General features: G+C 37.7%; 1 pseudogene; it reads right to left on the minus strand.

Moving 5' to 3' along the window:
• Window positions 1–15,581: 15,581 nt before the first annotated feature.
• LOC119473116 lies at window positions 15,582–16,354 on the minus strand (annotated as a pseudogene).
• Between the last annotated feature and the right edge of the window lie 821 nt (window positions 16,355–17,175).

Below are 17,175 nucleotides of genomic sequence, written 5' to 3' on the forward strand. Positions count from 1 at the left end.
TTTTGAAAAGTGTCTGTTCATATCCTTCGCCCACTTTTGAATGGGTTTGTTTGTTTTTTTCTTGTAAATCTGCTTTAGTGCTTTGTGGATTCTAGATATTAGCCCTTTGTCAGATGGGTAGATTGCAAAAAATTTTTCCATTATTTTGGTTGCCAGTTCACTCTAATGATTGTTTCTTTTGCTGTGCAGAAGCTCTTAAGCTTAATTAGATCCCATTTGTCTATTTTGGCTTTTGTTGCAATTGCTTTTGGTGTTTTACTCATGAAGTCCTTGCCTGTGCCTATGTCCTGGATGGTGTTGCCTAGGTTTTCTTCTAGCGTTTTTATAGTGTTAGGTCTTATGTTTAAATATTTAATGTGTCTGGAATTAATTTTTGTATAAGGTGTAAGGAATCAGTCCAGCTTCAACTTCCTGCATATGGCTAGCCAGTTTTCCCAACACTATTTATTAAACAGGTAATCCTTTCCCCATTGCTTGTTTTTGTCCAGTTTGTCAAAGATCAGATGGTTGTAGATATGTGGTTTTGCTTCTGAGGCCCCTGTTCTGTTCCATTGATCTATATCTCTGTTTTGATACCACTGCCATGCTGTTTTGATTACTGTAGCTATGTAGTATAATTTGAAGTCAGGTACCATGATGCCTCTATCTTTGTTCTTTTTGCTTAGGATTGTCTTGGCTATGTGGGCTGTCTTTTGGTTCCATATGAAATTTAAAGTGTTTTTTTTCCAGTTCTGTGAAGCAGTTCAATGCTAGCTTGTTGGGGATGGCATTGAAAATATTAATTACTTTGGGAAGTATGGCCATTTTCACAATATTGATTTTTCCCTAACAGTGAGCATGGAATGTTTTTCCATCTGTTTGTGTCCTCTCCTATTTCCTTGAGCAGTGATTTGTAGTTCTCCTGGAAGAGATCCTTTATATCCTTTGGTAGTTGTATTCCTAGGTATTTTTTTCTCTTTGTAGCAATTGTAAATGGGAGTTTGCTCATGATTTCACTCTCTGTTTGTCTGTTATTGGTGTGTAGGACTGCTTGTGATTTCTGCACATTGAATTTGTACCCTGAGACTTTGCTGAAGTTGCTTATCAGCTTAAGGAGGTTTGGGACTGAAAAGATGGGGTCTTCTAAATATACAATCATGTCGTCCGCAAATAGGGACAATTTGACTTCTTCTTTTCCTAACTGAATGTACTTTATTTCTTTTTCTTGCCAAATTACTCTGGCTAGAACTTCCAATACTATATTGAATAGGAGTGGTGAGAGAGGGCATCCTTGTCCAGTGCCAGTTTTTAAAGGGAATGCTTCTAGTTTTTGCCTGTTTAGTATGATATTGGCTGTGGATTTGTCATAAATATCTTTTATTATTTTGAGATACATTCCATTGATACCTAGTTTATTGAGAGTTTTTAGCATAAAGGGCTGTTGAATTTTGCTGAAGGGCACTCTGCATCTATTGAGATAATCATGTGGTTTTCACCTTTGATTCTGTTTATGTGGTGGATTACGTTTATAGATTTGCCTATGTTGAACTAGACTCACATCTCTGGGATGAAGCCTATTGATCATGGTGGATAAGCTTTTTGATATGCTGTTGGATTTGGTTTGCCAGTGTTTTTTTTAAGATTTTCGCATCAATGTTCATCATCGATATTGTCCTGAAATTTTCTGTTTTCGTCGTGTCTCTTCCAGGTCTTGGTATCAGGATGATATTGGTCTCATAGAAATAGTTAGGGAGGATTCCCTCTTTTTGTATTGTTTGGAATAGTTTCAACAGGAATGGTACCAGCTCTTCTTTGTACGTCTGGTAGAATTCAGCTGTGAACCCATCTGGGCCTGGACTTTTTTTGGATGGTAGGCTATAATTGCTGCCTCTACTTCAGACCTTGTTATTGGTCTCTTCAGGGTTTCAACTTCTTCGGCTGAGTCTTGGGAGTGTGCAAGTATCCAGGAATGTATCCATTTCTTCCACATTTACTGGTTTATGTGCATAAAGCTGTTTATAGTAATCCCTGGTGGTAGTTTGTATTTCCAAGGAATCCGTGGTGGTCTCCCCTTTATGATTTTTTATTGCATCTATTTGATTCTTCCCTCTTTTATATTAGTCTAGCTAGCCATATATTTTGTTGATCTTTTCAAAAAAACAGCTCCTGGATTTGTTGATTTTTTAAGGGTTTTTTTGGTGTCTCTATCTCATTCAGTTCTACTCGTATTATAGTGATTTCCTGTCTTCTGCTTGCTTTTGAGGTTTTTTGATCTTGCTTCTCTAGCTCTTTCAATTTTGACAATATGGTGTCAATTTTAGGTCTTTCCTTGCTTCTGTGGTGGGTATTTATTGCTATAAATTTCCCTCTAGACACTACTTTAACTGTGTCCCATAGATTCTGGTATGTTGTGTCTTCATTCTCATTGGTTTTGAAGAACATTTTTATTTCTCCCTTCATTTCATTGTTTATCCATTCATCATGCAGGAGCAAGTTGTTCAGTTTCCATGTGATTGTGCGGTTTTGAGTGCTTTCACTGCCTCCCCAGCCAGAGATTTTAAACTGCCTATCTGATCTAATCTTTGCATCTGTCCAGATTGCTCTCTCTTCTTTTGGTAGAACATGGAGCTTAATTAAGATGTGCCACAGCTTTTTAGTACCCAAAGACCAGTAAAGTAGCAGACAGACTCTTTAAGTGTAGCTGAAGAATTTGGGATGTTGAATGTGAGTTCCCGTTCTTTCTATCTTCACAGTGAGTCTGGATCTGGGTGTCTATCTCCCACTCTCTCTGGTCTAAGCCACAGGGAGTATCTGTGGTAAATGTCTACACTCATGATCAGGTCACGCATTCTGATCCTGGAGGGATAGATACTGGGAGTAGGTCCATTGTACATCCACCTGTTTGTTTTCTGTGGTCATGAACCACTCAGGATCACAAAGACACTTCTTCAGATTCTGGAGGTGAGTTGTTAAAGGGACAGTTTTTCAGATGGAAGCTATGGAAGTCGTGATGCTTGGGGCATGACCAAACACATTCCAGGGTAGACATGACTGAATTTACCTCTAAAATGATCCAGAGGGAGATATCATGATATTCTGAGCTCTTTCTTAGCTATGAAAGGGCTATTGGGTTTTTGTTGTTTGTTTGTTTTGCTCTGTTAGCTCCCCAATGCCAGTTTATTAGAGTCTATGTCATTGTATCCCTTCTGGAGAGAAAATGAGAGCTGCACATTCCTGCCCCCTTTCTCCACTGCTTTAAGGGGCCATAACTCCTGGAAATGTTTGGACAACCATTTAAAACCACCTCTCGGATCAAGGGATACTCACATATGCCTAGCCTCGTCTGCTCCTAGAACTACTAGGTTTAGGATGCAGTCTTTTGAAAGGTAATTAAACATTGGGGCTCTCAGTAAGCATCCTATATCCCTTCTGGGAAAAAAAGGCAGGGGAGAATTGTAGGGGAGGGGTTGTTTGCTTTTATGCCCTTTCTCTGCACTGTTTCAGAAGGATAAAGTTCCAGGAGGATGGCATTCCAGGAGGATGACGTCCCCAGAGAAGTGTGCATACACATTTAAAGACACTTCTTTTTTGTCTGCCGTCTAGACAGATATGTGTATGACACTCCCGTCCACTCCCAGGGCTAGGAGATTTGTGAATGAGTCCCTCAGGTGGATGTTGTAATCGTTGAGGCACATGGTGTGGGTGTAGACTCCTTCCAGACTGGTGGCAGGTTAATAATTGACTCTCTCTTTAACTTGCCAATGCAAGTTAGTTAAAAGCCAGGCCACCCAGCAGCTACTGGAGGGGTGCATTGTAAATTTCTTCCCAGGAGAAACAGAGATCTGTAGTTTTTTTAAGCCCCCTTTTTTTGTGCTGCTCCTAGGACGATGAAGTCCCTAGAAATGCTTGCATGCCCATAAAAAATGGGTACTTTATTTCCTATTATATGGAGGGAATGGCATATGTCTAATCCCCTCCACTCCCAGAGTATGCGAATTAAGAAACCACAGGGAAGCTTGGGATTAAATGAGACCTAGACTCTCCTCTCCACAAGGAGAAACTGAATGCTGGAAACTTCTTTCCTAGTTATATGGCACAATGCATACCTAGGGTGATGTTTGTGCCTGTGTGTGCATAATTTTCTCCTGCCCATTCAGTGTGGGTGTTCTCTCATATGCGCAGTAAGTAGGAGTCTCTCAACTGGTCTCTGACTTTCCCGAAGAGAGAACTGATCCATGAATAGATGTTTATTTGGTGAAAACGTGTAAAGGGAGAGTGACAAGCTTCCTATTTCAACATATTGGTAATGTCACTCCTTGCAGTTGCTAGTTTCTTGAGAAATTTAATTTATTAGTGAATTGTTTTGTTTATGAATATGAATGACCAATTTTTTTCAACTTAATGTTTTCAACATCGAATTTTACATTTTATCATAAGCACATACTAACACTCGCTTTTTAAGTTCCTTTTTCTCATTTTGGATTGGCTTCATATATTCTTTGCATTCTAGCTTTCTAAATTATTTTACTAACTTTTTTATTTTTCTGGGTACACACACACACACACACACACACACACACACACATTATATATATATATATGGGATACATAAGATATTTTGATACAGACATGCAATGCGTAATAATTACACCAGAGTAAATGCAGGATACATCCACACCAAGCATTTATCTTTTGTGTTACAAACTATCTAATTATACTCTGTTACTTGTTTTTAAATGTACAATTAAATTATTATTGACTAGAGTCACCCTCTTGTGCTATCAAAATGTAGGTTGTATTCCTTCTTTTAAATTACTTTTTGAAATAGACCATCTTCCCCTCCTCTCTCCTTCACAGCCTCTGGTAACCATCCCTCTACTCTTGATCTCCATGAGTTAAATTATTTTAATTTTTAGCTCCCATAAATGAGTAAGAGCATGTGATGTCTTTCTGTGCCTGGCTTATTTCACTTACTATAATGACCTCAAATTCCAACCATGTTGTTGCAAATGACTGGATCTTATTTGTTTTTAGGGCTGAATAGTACTCCATTGTGTATATGTACCACATTTTCTTCATTCATCTGTTGATGAACACTTCGGTTGCTTCCAAATCTTGGCTATTGTGAATAGTGCTGCAATAAACATAGGAGTGTAAATATCTCTTCAATATACTAATTTCCTTTCTATTGGACATATACCTAGCAGTAAGATTGCAGGATCATATGGTAGCTCCGTTTTTAATTTTTTGAGGAATTTCCAAACTATGCTCCATCCATATGGTTGCACTAGTCTACATTCCCACCAACAGTTTACAAGGGCTCCCTTTTCTCCATATCCTCACCAGCATTTGTTATTGCCTATCTTTTGGATAAAAAACTATTTAATTGGGGGGAGATAAATATCATTGTAGTTTTGATTGTTGAGCACCTTTTGTCAACTTGTCATATATTTGTTTGCAATTTATGTGTCTTCTCTTGAGAAATGGCTATTCAGATCTTTTGTGCATTTTAAAATAAAGTTATTATTTTTTCCTATAAAGTTGCTTGAGCTTCTTATATAGTCTGATCATTAATTCCTTGTCAGATCAGTAGTTTGCAAATACTTTCTCTCATTCCATGGGTTGCTGCCTCAGTTTGTTGTTTCCTTTGCTGTGCAGAAGCTTTCTAACTTGTGATTCCATTTGTACATTTTTCTTATGTTTAACTGGGCTTGTAGCGTATCACTCAAGAAATCTTGGCCCAGACCAATGTTCTGGAGACTTCTCCAAGGCTTACTGGTATTAGTTTCTTAGTTCGAGGTCTTAGATTAAGTCTTCAATCAATTTTGGATTGATTTTTGTATATGGTGACAGAGAGAAGCATGGTTTCATTCTTCTGCCTATGGTTATTCAGTTTACCAGCACCATTTTTTGAAGAGACTATCCTTTCCTCAATGTATATTCTTAGCAACTCTGTCAAAAATGAATCCACTGAAAATACGTGGATTTGTTTCTGGTTTTCTATTCTGTTTCATCGGTCTGTGTCCTTAATTTGTTTTTAATGCCAGTGCCATACTGATTTGTTTACTATAGCTTTGTAGTTTGGCTTTAAGTCAAGTAATGTGATTCTTCCCATTTTTTTCCTTTTTGCTCAGGATAGCTCTGGCTATTCTGGAACTTTTGTGACTTCATATAAATTTTAGGATTTAAAAAAAAATTTCTGTGAAGGTTGCTATTGGTATTTTGACAGACATTACACTGAATCTATAGATTTCTTTGGGTAGTATGGATATTTTAACAACATCAGTTTTTCCTGTCCATGAACATGAAATTTCTTTTCATTTCTTTGTATTTGCTTCAATTTTTGCATCAGTGTTTCATAGTTTTTTTTTTCAGTTTTTCCTATAGAGGGCTTTCATTTCTTAGGTTAGGTTAATTCCTAGGTATCTTATTTGTATCTATTGTAAATCGTATTACATTCTTGATTTCTTTTTCAGATGATTTGCTATTGTCATATAGAAATGTTACTAACTTTTGTATGTCTATTTTGTATGCTGCAACTTTACTGAATTTGTTTATCAATTCTAATAGTTTTTTGTGGAGTCTTTAGGTTTTATCAAATATAAGATTTATCATCTGCAAACAAGAATAATTTGTCAACTTTTTTTTTTTCTATTTGGATGCCTTTTATTTATTTCTCTTGTCTGATTGCTGTAGCTAGGACTTCCAGGTAGTCTTCTTTGGGTTGTATCTGACTGGCGTTTCATATCCTTCTTACACTTGAATATACATATCTTCTTTGGGTTTTATCTGCTTCATGTTCTATAACCTTCTTTTACTTGAATATTGAAGTTTGGGAAGTTCACTGTTATTATCCCTTTGAATAAACTGTCTACCCCTCTTTCTCTACCTCCTTTTTAAGGCCAATAACTCTTAGATTTGCCCTTTTGAGGCAATTTGCTAGATCCTGTATGAATGCTTTATTGTTTTGTATTCTTTTTTATTTGTCTCCTCTGACTATGTATTTTCAAATAGCCTGTCTAGAGACATTTAATAATGTCTCTTTTTTATTTGTCTCTTCTGACTATGTATTTTCAAATAGCCTGTCTAGAGACATTTAATATCCAAAAAGTTAAGGATAAAGAAAGGATCCCAAAAGCAGCAACAGAAAAGAAACAAATAACATACAATGGTGTGTCAGTACATCTGGCAGACATTTCAGCAAAAACCCTACAACCATGAGAGAGTGGCATGACCCTGTGTTTCTTGAGGGGATGTTAATTCATATAAAATAGATTTTTCTAGCAAATAACTTATTACTCACAAAATTATTAATGTGTTAAATATTATAATTATAGATGCTGTTGGCAGCAAATAATGAAATAACCTATTGTCAATTAAATAATGAAATAAATATTTATTGTAAATAACAAGAAATCTAAAGGTAGATGCTTTCAAGGTGGATTCAATGACTCAATGTCACTAAAATTCCAATGCCTTTCCACTCATTCATCTAAGCAAGCTGGCTGTTTATTTTCAGTTTGTGGCTTCATGGTTTTAAGATTAATGTTGCATATCTTTGTACCACATCCTTGCACAATAAAATTCAAAGGAAAAAGAAAGTTAAGGTTCTGTCATCACAGCACTGTCTTTTTAACAAGGAAGATGTCAGATGCTCTCATATGCAACAGATTTCTCTCTCTCTCTCTCTCTCTCTCTCTCTCTCTCTCTCACACACACACATACACACACACACACACACACACACACACAGACACACAGACACACAGACACACACAGAGTTTTTCTTTCATCTTTTTGGCCACCACTATGATCTAGGTTTACTGCAAGGGAGCCTGACAAATGGGAATCTGACATTTTCAGCCTTTATGAGAAGTGACCTTTGGCAGAAAGTAAAAGGAGAAACCTAAATGGTAGTTAGGCAGTCACAGCACAGAGTTTGCCACTGCTTCAGTATCAAATTTCAGTATTGAATACAATTTTTAGGTGAATCAGTAAAGTAATTTAATGATTATGTGTTAAATCACCAAAATTTAAATTCAGTGGCTTTTTGGGGCTTTTTAAAACCTTTTAAAAAATAGTTATGGATTTACAGGAACTTGCAAAGAAATGTTCAGTGCAGTGCAGTTCAGTGTACCCTTCACCCAGCCTCCCTCCATGTCAATATTATCCAGCTAGAGTACGATGTCAATACCAGGAAATCAATACTGATATAATTCAAAGAGTTTATTCAGATGTCACCAGTCATGCTTGTTCTTGGAATGCATACATGTTGTAGGTACAGCTTTATACAATGCTATCACGTGTTTTTTTGTGCAATTACCATTACAGTCATGATACATTACTGTACCAATACCAGAGGCTCCCTTATGTGACTTCTTAGTAGCTACACTCACACCTTCCCCTAATTCCTAAACACTGGTAACCACTAATCTATTCTTTGCCTCTATAATTATGTTATTTATTATTATAACATATTATTATCATTAATACTAGGTTATTTGATGTGTTTTTAACTTAGTTTGAATTTATTTAAAAGATAAAGCTTAACAGTGAGGAAATAAGAACTAATAAAATTCTCAAAATTATATGTAAATGTAGCAAACCAATTATTCTTAATAACTTCAATATGTAACTTACAGTTCAGATGTAAAATACATCAACTGTTATATCCCCAAGAAGATTATTTTTAAAGTCTTTTAATCAAACAATGGTAGGTTGATCCAATTTTCTACTACAAGGAAAAACACCACTTTGACCGAGTCCTCACTGTATCTCAAAAAAGGGAGATAAAGTAAGAATACTGAGTCTAAATCACTGTTTAGAATGGTAGGCATTATGAAGAAAGGGTTTGGATAAGTAAAATCTTATATATTATGTTAGCTGCTTGCACCAGTGAGTATTCTGTTTTCCAGGCAAGAGAGCTGTTTGTCCAAAGGAGCAAACTGTTTGCTCAGATAAACTGGGTCGCAGCAATTTCCTGAAGTAAACAGTGGTTATTTTGTGGTTTATACTCTTACCTTCCTGAGGAAGAGTTTCCTGGGACAAAACAAATATAGTATCCTATTATCACAAGAGGACACAGTTCTCTGTCATTTCTTGTTTTTATGCCTGTGCTGGATAATAAATCAATATAATCTGGGGATATAATCAGTCCAAATCTGGACCACTCTTTGTGGAGCCATGATGACATAATAAGTATTTTTGCATATGATCAATTCAACCTTTCCAATGTTTACTTTTTATTATTTTGGTGAATGATTATTTGGGGGACAGTGGCTTTGTAACAGCATTTAAGGTTCTAGAAACCATATATTTGAATGTTGCAACATAGCAAATACTAAGAAAATAGTTTTTCATTTTATTCTAGATCAGGGGCTAAGAGTACCCAAATTAAACCACCACAACAGATCCTTTCACCAATCTAAAAAGTCCATAAGATGAGATATTGGAGTATTAACCAAACCATACTGATATGGCTTGGCTGTGCCCCACTCAAGTCTCATCTTGAATTGTAACCCCCATATGTTGAGGGAAGTTCCTGGTGGGAGGTGACTGAATCATAGGGGTGGTTACCTCCATGTTGTTCTCATTATAGTAAGTGAGTTTTCACAAAATCGGATAGTTTAAAATGTTTCACAGTTTCCCCTTCACTCTCTCTCTCCTGCCACTATGTAAGATGTGCCTTGCTTTCATTTCAACTTCTGCCATGATTGTAAGTATCCTGAGGCCTCCGCAGTGATGTGAAACTATGAGTCAATTAGAACTCTTTTCTTTATAAATTACCGAGTCTGAGTTTCTTTATAGCAGTGTGAGAATGGACTAATACAGAAAACTGGCACCAGAAGTTTGGGGCATTTCTACAAAGATACCCGAAAATGTAAAGCAACTTTGACAGGCACAGGTCGGTAGAGTTTGGAGAGCTCAGAAGAAGATAGGAAGATATGGGGAAGTTTGGAACTTCCTAAAGTCTTGTTGAATGGTTTTGACCAAAATGCTTATAGTGATAAGTACAATGAAGTCCAGGTTAAGGGGTTCTCAAACAGAGAGGATAAACTTATTGGGAACTGGAATAAAGGTCACTCTTGCTATGCCTTAGAAAAGAGACTGGCAGTCTTTTGCCCTTATCCTAGAGATATGTAGAACAACGTGAGATAAATTAGGGTATCTGGTGGAAGAAATTTCTAATCAGCAAAGCACTCAAGAGGTGATCTGCTTTTTCTTGACAGTATGCAGTTATATGCATTCACAAAGAGATCGTCTGAAATTGAAACTTATCTTTAAAAAGAAGTAGAACATAAATGTTTGGAAAATTTGCAGCCTGACTGACGGTGTGGTAGAAAATAAAAACCTATTTTCTGGGGAGAAATTCAAGCTGGCTGCAGAAATGTGCATAAGGAGCTGAACGTTAATAGCCAGGACAATGGGGAAAATGTCCCCTGGGCAGTTCAGAAATACCTACAACCTTTCTCATCCCAGGTCCAGAGGCCTAGGAGGAAAAACTGACTTTGTGAGCCAGTTTAGGGCTCCACTGCTCTGTACAGCCTTAGGAAATGGCTCCCTGCACCCCAGTCACTCCAGCTTCAGCCATAACTAGAAGGGGCCAAGGTACAGCTCCAGCCATGGCTTTAAAGAGGTTCAAACCCCAAGCCTTGGCAGCTTACAATTTGAGCTTACCAACTGGTTTTGGGCCTGCAGGTGCACAGAAGACAAGAGTTGAGCTTTGGGAGCCACTGCCTAGATTTCAGAGGGTTATACAAATGCCTGAATGTCCAGAAAGAAATTTGCAGCAGAAGTAGACTCCTCATGGAGAACCTCTACTAGGGCAATGCTGAGGGGAAACGTAGGCTTGAAGCCTCCAAGCTTCCACACAGAGTCCGCACTAAGGCACTGCCTAGTGAAGCTGTGAGAAGGCCACCACACTCTAGAGTCTAGAATAGTTGATCCACTGACAGTCGCACTTTGCACCTAGAAAAGCTTCAGGCATTCAATATTAGCCCATGAAAGCAGCCATAGGGGCTGTACCCTGCAGACCCATGGGTGGAGCTGCCCAAGACCTTGGGAGCCTAGCATGCCCTAGATGTGACACATGGGGTCAAAGGCAATTATTTCAGAGCTTTAAGATTTAATGATGTCCTTGTTGAGTTTTGCACTCATATGGGACCTGTAACCCCTTTGTTTTGGCCAATTAATCCCATTTGGAATAGAAACATTTACCCAGTGCCTGTACCCCACTGTATCTTGGTGGTAATTAACTTGCTTTTGATTTTACAGGCCCATAGGCAGAAGGGACTTGTCTTGTCTCAGATGAGACTTTGGACTTGCCCTTTTGGATTAATGCTGGAATGAGTTTAGAATTTGGGGGACTATTGGGAAGCCATGATTGTTTTTTGAAATGTGCAAAGGACATGAGATTTGGGAGGGGTCACAGGTAGAATGATATGGTTTGGCTTTGTGTCCCTACAAAAATCTCATCTCAAATTGTAATCCCTACATATTGAGAGAGAGACCTAGTGGGAGGTGACTGGACCATAAGGGAAGTTTCCCCCATGCTGTTCTCATGAGAGTAAGTGAGTTCTCATGAAATCTGATCATTTAAAAGTATTTGGCTGCTCCACCCTTGCTCCTGCACTCTCCTGCTGCCATGTAAGACATGCCTTGCTTCGCCTTCACCTTCCACCATGTTAGTAAGTTTCCTGAGGCTTTCCTTGCCATGCAGAACTGTGAGTCAATTAAACCTCTTTTCTTTATAAATTACTCAGCCTCAGGTAGTTCTTTAGAGCAGTTTGAGAATGCACTAATACACATATTTATCATTATATATATGTATACATATTATACATTGAATTATATCTCCCCAAAATTGATGTTTCGAAGTCCTAAACCTCAGTGCTCTAGAATCTGACTATATTTGCAGAAAGGTCCCTTAAAGAGGAAATTAAGTTAAAATAAGGTGGCAATGATAGGCACTAGTCTAACATGATTCTCAAACAGAGGTAAGAAACTTATAGGAGGTTAAAATACATGCAAGCACAGAAGAGGAGCAAGCAGAAGACCAAGGAATAAGATGGCTACCTACAAGTCAAGGAGACAGTCCTCAAAAGAAACCAACCCTGTGGATAATTTGATCTTGAACTTCTAGCCTCCAGAAATGTGAGAAAAAATAATTTATGTTGATTAAGTAACCCAGTCTATGGTGCTTCATTATGATATCCCTAGGAAAACTAGCACAATACATATTTGTATTTTTCTATAACTCCTAAACCAAGCATTATCTTGCAGGTTATGTTACCATCTGGCCTTAGTCTATCAATACCTAAGACTGAGTAATTTATAAGGAACAAAGTTATTCCTCACATTTCTGGAGGCTGGGAGGTCTAAAATCAAGGCACAAACATGTGGTGTTGGGTGAGGGCCTTCTTGCTGTATCTTCCCATGGTGGAAGGTGGAAGAGCAAAACCCGACAAACTGTGTCCAAATGTAGTAGAAGAGCAGAAGTGTGAGCCCACTCCCAGAAGCCCATTTTTAGCAGCATTAATACATTCACGAGGATGAAGCCCTCATGGCCTAAACAGCTCTCATTAGGCCCCACCTTTCAATACTGCTGCACTGGGATTAAGTTTTCAACACATGAATTTTGGAGGACACATTCTGATTAAAGCACTATCTTTATCCAAAGTAACCAAATTTTGTTTTTCAAATTAAAAACAAAAAGAACTCAGAAATCTAAAAATATTTATAAGCCCAAATCTACCAGATTAATATTTTGTTTTATTGACCATTTCAAGAAAATTGCTTATATTTTTACTCCACAACCATAGTATAATATATAAAAATAATAGAAAGAGTAGCTATAACAGTGATTAGTGACAAATGTTTTGCCTCTTTTTTCCGTAGACATTGTCCAAGTATGCAAAGATTAAATTATTACCTCAATAAAATATTAGCTTCTGGCTTTAAAGTTAAATAAAGTTCTAGAAATTAAAGTTAAGCAAATTAAGTATATGTAATTGGTTATAATGTAAGAATTTATAGGCTAAATCACTGTAGAAGTTATTCATTATTATGAATCCTTTTAGTTAAATACAACTGTGTTGTTTTTCAAACTTAAGAAAATTTGTAGAAACACTAATGACTCAACCCATAGAACTAATGTAAAAAAAAATTTTGTGTGTGTGTTTTAGGTTCTGGGGTACATGTGCAGGTATGTAGGATTGTTGCATAGGTACATACATGGCAAAGTGGTTTGTTGCCTTCATCCCCCCATCACCTATACCTGGTATTTCTCCCCTTATTATCCCTCTCCACCCTCTCCACCCCCTGCTTTCCCTCCTCTAGCCCCCGCCAACTGACTGTAGTGTGTGATGCTCCCCCCCATGTCCATGTGTTCTAATTGTTCAACACCTGCCTATGAGTGAGAACATGCAGTGTTTGGTTTTCTGTTCTTGTGTCAGTTTGCTGAGAATGATGGTTTTCAGATTCATCCATGTCCCTATGAAGGACATGAACTTATCGTTTTTTATGACTGTGTAGTATTCCATGGTGTATATGTGCCACATTTTCTTTATCCAGTGTAAAAATGTTTAAATGTTTAACATAGATTAAACGCAAAGCTTATAGTAACTAAAATATTGCACTAACATTTTTACATGGTGGCAAAACTAGGGAGAAAACAAGAAGTATTTATAACTAAAATTAAAATAATTAATCTCAAGAGTTATCTCTTGTTCTGGAATATCACATGAACTATAAGAAAATATTATTTATAAACCTTTATATTATTTCCAAATTTTAAAGACTCTTCAACTCTTGACAAAATCCCTAATTTTCTAAGCTTTGCTAAGAACTCACATTATGCTTTTTAGAATCTGAATTTGATTCTGCACTTATTTTGTGTGTAACATCTGTGTTTTCATATACTGTGAGTTCAGCAGTTTAATAAAATATGCTGAATTTAGATTTCTTTGAGAGATAGTCCAGGGTATCTCACTTGAAAATTGCCAAAGCTGACGTAATTCCATACATATATGCCAGAATTTTTAATTTTTACTTAAATAATTTTTCTATTTAAATTTATAGCATTTAATATTAATAGTTTTGAGGGAACTCTTAATGCTTTTTTTAAGCTTAAACAATGAAGTCATTTAGTAATTTACTAGATATGTCATTCCAAGTTTAGTTAACTTAGTGATCCAAAGATGTCATCGGAAGCCAAGTGTCTTCCATGTTTCCAATTATACCATATTCAGCACATTGGCTTTTTTCTGTTTGTCTCCTTAGGGCACTTTACTGCTGTAATTTTGTGTGTGTGCGTTGTTTTTAATTCGAAGATCGATTTTTATTTCTACCAAAAAAAAAAAGGCAGTCAAAACAATTTAAGACACATTGAAAGGATATTACTGAGTGAGCTTCAAGTGGTGCTTGACTCTGAAAAGGCTGGGAATCCAAGGGAGAGGGAAGTATGTCTTGCTCCTGGGTTGGCTGGCTGCTCCAAGGACAAAGGAGCCAGCAGAGGTCCCCGAGACCCACGCTGCTTTCTAAATAGGCGAGTCCTGCCGATTCCAATTCCAATCTCCCACAGGATCAGACTTTCCGGGGGGAGGGCTGTGGTGGGGCCGCGCATCCAGGAGGTGGAGAGTGAGCCCTGTGGAGCATTCCGATGGAATTCGGTGACAGATGACCTTGAAATTTCAAATGGACATTCTGGCTTTAGCGTTGCTTGCAAGGACCAGAAGATCTAACTGGCTGCAGGGAGGAGTGCCACTTTTCATCTCTGGAATCTTTCTGGCCGAAGATTCACCATATGCAATATGCACAGCATCTTCTTGGCTGGCAGGCTTTCCCTTTGGGGTCACCACAGACCTGTTATTATTGGGTTTCCCTACACAGCCCAGGCCCATCAGTCACGCACCCTGACATCGAAGTTTGCCCACGTCATTGACTATATTGCAGTAACATTAGCTGGATATTTACAGGAGCGCTGGTTTTCTTTACACGGATTTTTAGGGAACAGGCTGGAGGGGAGGAGCGTGGCTGTTTGCTTATTTTTAAAGTTTTTAGATGATGTTATAAACTGGGAGTCAGGAGAATTTACCAACTTCCACATCGAGCAGTCCAAATAAGCGATAGGAAAGCCACCAGAAATGCAAGGTCCTCTTCTCTCCTATGCGTGGGAGGCAGGGCCTGGGTCTGGGGAAGTGAATAAATCAAAAAGAAACGGAGTGCAAGAAGTGGAAGCTGCAAGGGCAGAGGAAGAAAGGGAACCACATTTTTTTTTCCCCTTTATGTTTAACCTTCTGAGCTAAGTGTAGCTTGAAGATTTTGGATAACTTTGGACAAGAGAATGAAAATTGTTTTTTGAAGTAGATTGAAGCTTCTTTTTTATTATTATTTATTTAAAAAAATGCAGAGTGAAAGCATCTTAAATTTTTCGTCTTTTCTTTACGTGTTACTAAATCACTTTTGATTGAGCAAACTGTGGAAAGCTACTAACTGCCCCACATAAACTCGGGATGGCAAGCCTTGCTTTGTGGGTACTGCTCCCAGGCAAGGGTTCTGCTCACATTTGCCGGAATCAATTGTAGCACATTTTAGTTTACAAGTCACTTTTGACTATATTGCTTGGTAATATAGTCAACATTCTTACAGAAGTTTTCATGATCCTCAGAGTATTCTTCAGGTCAAAGGGGATGCTTGGGCTGGGGATAGTTCATCAGTGCTCTGAGAGACTGACTGGATTACTTAGTTGGTTTTGGTTGCTGGCTTCTAGTTTTCAGCACTAATTACTGGCAGACAGACCTTCCCTTTTTCAAATGTTCAGGCGATAGAACTTTGTTTTAAATGTGATCTTTGGTGGTTTGAAAGAATACTCTGTGAGAAAGTTGGTTTTGATCCTGAAGGCCCTGTATTAGTTCATTCTTGCATTGCTATAAAGAAATGCTTGAGACTGAGTAATTTATAAAGAAAAGGGTTAATTGGCTCATGGCTCTGCAGGCTGTACGGGAAGCATAGCTGCTTTTGATTTCGGGAGGTCTCAGGAAGCTTCCGATTATGGCAGAAGGCAAGGGGGAAGTAAGCACATCACATGGTGAGAACTGGAGGGGTGGGGAAGTACCACACACTTTAAAACAATCAGATCTCAGACTACATCTTCCAAGAACTCACTCACTATCTGGAGCACAGCACCAACAGGATGGTGCTAAACCTTTCATGAGGATTCTGCCTCCACATTCCAATCACCACCCGCCAGCCCCTACCTACAATATTGAGGATTACATTTCAACAGGAGATTTGGGTGGGGACAAATATCCAAACTATATCAGGCCCCCTTATCATGTGGAGGCTTGTCCTTCATCCACCTCCTGCTGACCACCATCTTCGACCTCAACTGCTCCAGTTCGACACTGTGTATCCTCATCCAGCAAAACCTGGTTAGGAAGGGCTGATTATCACTGCTTATGTTTGTAATTTTTAAAACTTTTTATTTTGAAATAACTGAAGATACAGGAAGTTGCAAAAAATTGTACAAAGAAGACTGGTGCAAGTGTAGACTTCTCTTAGTTTTCCTCAAGTTACATCTTATATAATTGCAGCACAATATTAAAACCAAGAAATTGACATTCAATACAATGTATATGCATGCTTTTATATTATCAATTGTGTGGATTAAATTAATAACTTGGCTTTTTTTCACTCAGCATGCCCTTGAGATCTATCCAAGACATCCAAGTTGTATGTATTAATAATTCTTTTTTTATTGCTGAGTAGTATTCAATGGTATATATGCATCACAGTTTGTTTAACCATTCATTTGTTGAAAGACATTTTGTTTTTTTCAGTTTCTGACCATTTCTTGTAAAGCTGCTTTCAACAATCATGTATAGGTTTCTACGTGGACATGTTTCTCTACCTCCCACTCTACCTCCAGAATAAATTCTTAGGAGTACAAGTGCTCAATTGTCTAGCAGTATGTATATGTTTAGTATTTTTAAGAAACTGCCAAACTATTTTCCAGATTTCAAAGTCCTATCAGCATTTGGTATTATCACTATTTTGGTTCTTTCAAAAGGTATGTAGTGATATCTCATTTTGGTTTACATGGCTGCAGAGGAACTCCTCACGTACATTTCTGGTAGGACTAGGAAATCTGGAAATACAAATGTAATCCAAATGAGATATCACTACATTTTTCTTTTG

This window comes from Cebus imitator, unplaced genomic scaffold, assembly GCF_001604975.1.
Source record: "Cebus imitator isolate Cc_AM_T3 unplaced genomic scaffold, Cebus_imitator-1.0 Scaffold133, whole genome shotgun sequence".
NCBI classification, from domain to species: domain Eukaryota; kingdom Metazoa; phylum Chordata; class Mammalia; order Primates; family Cebidae; genus Cebus; species Cebus imitator.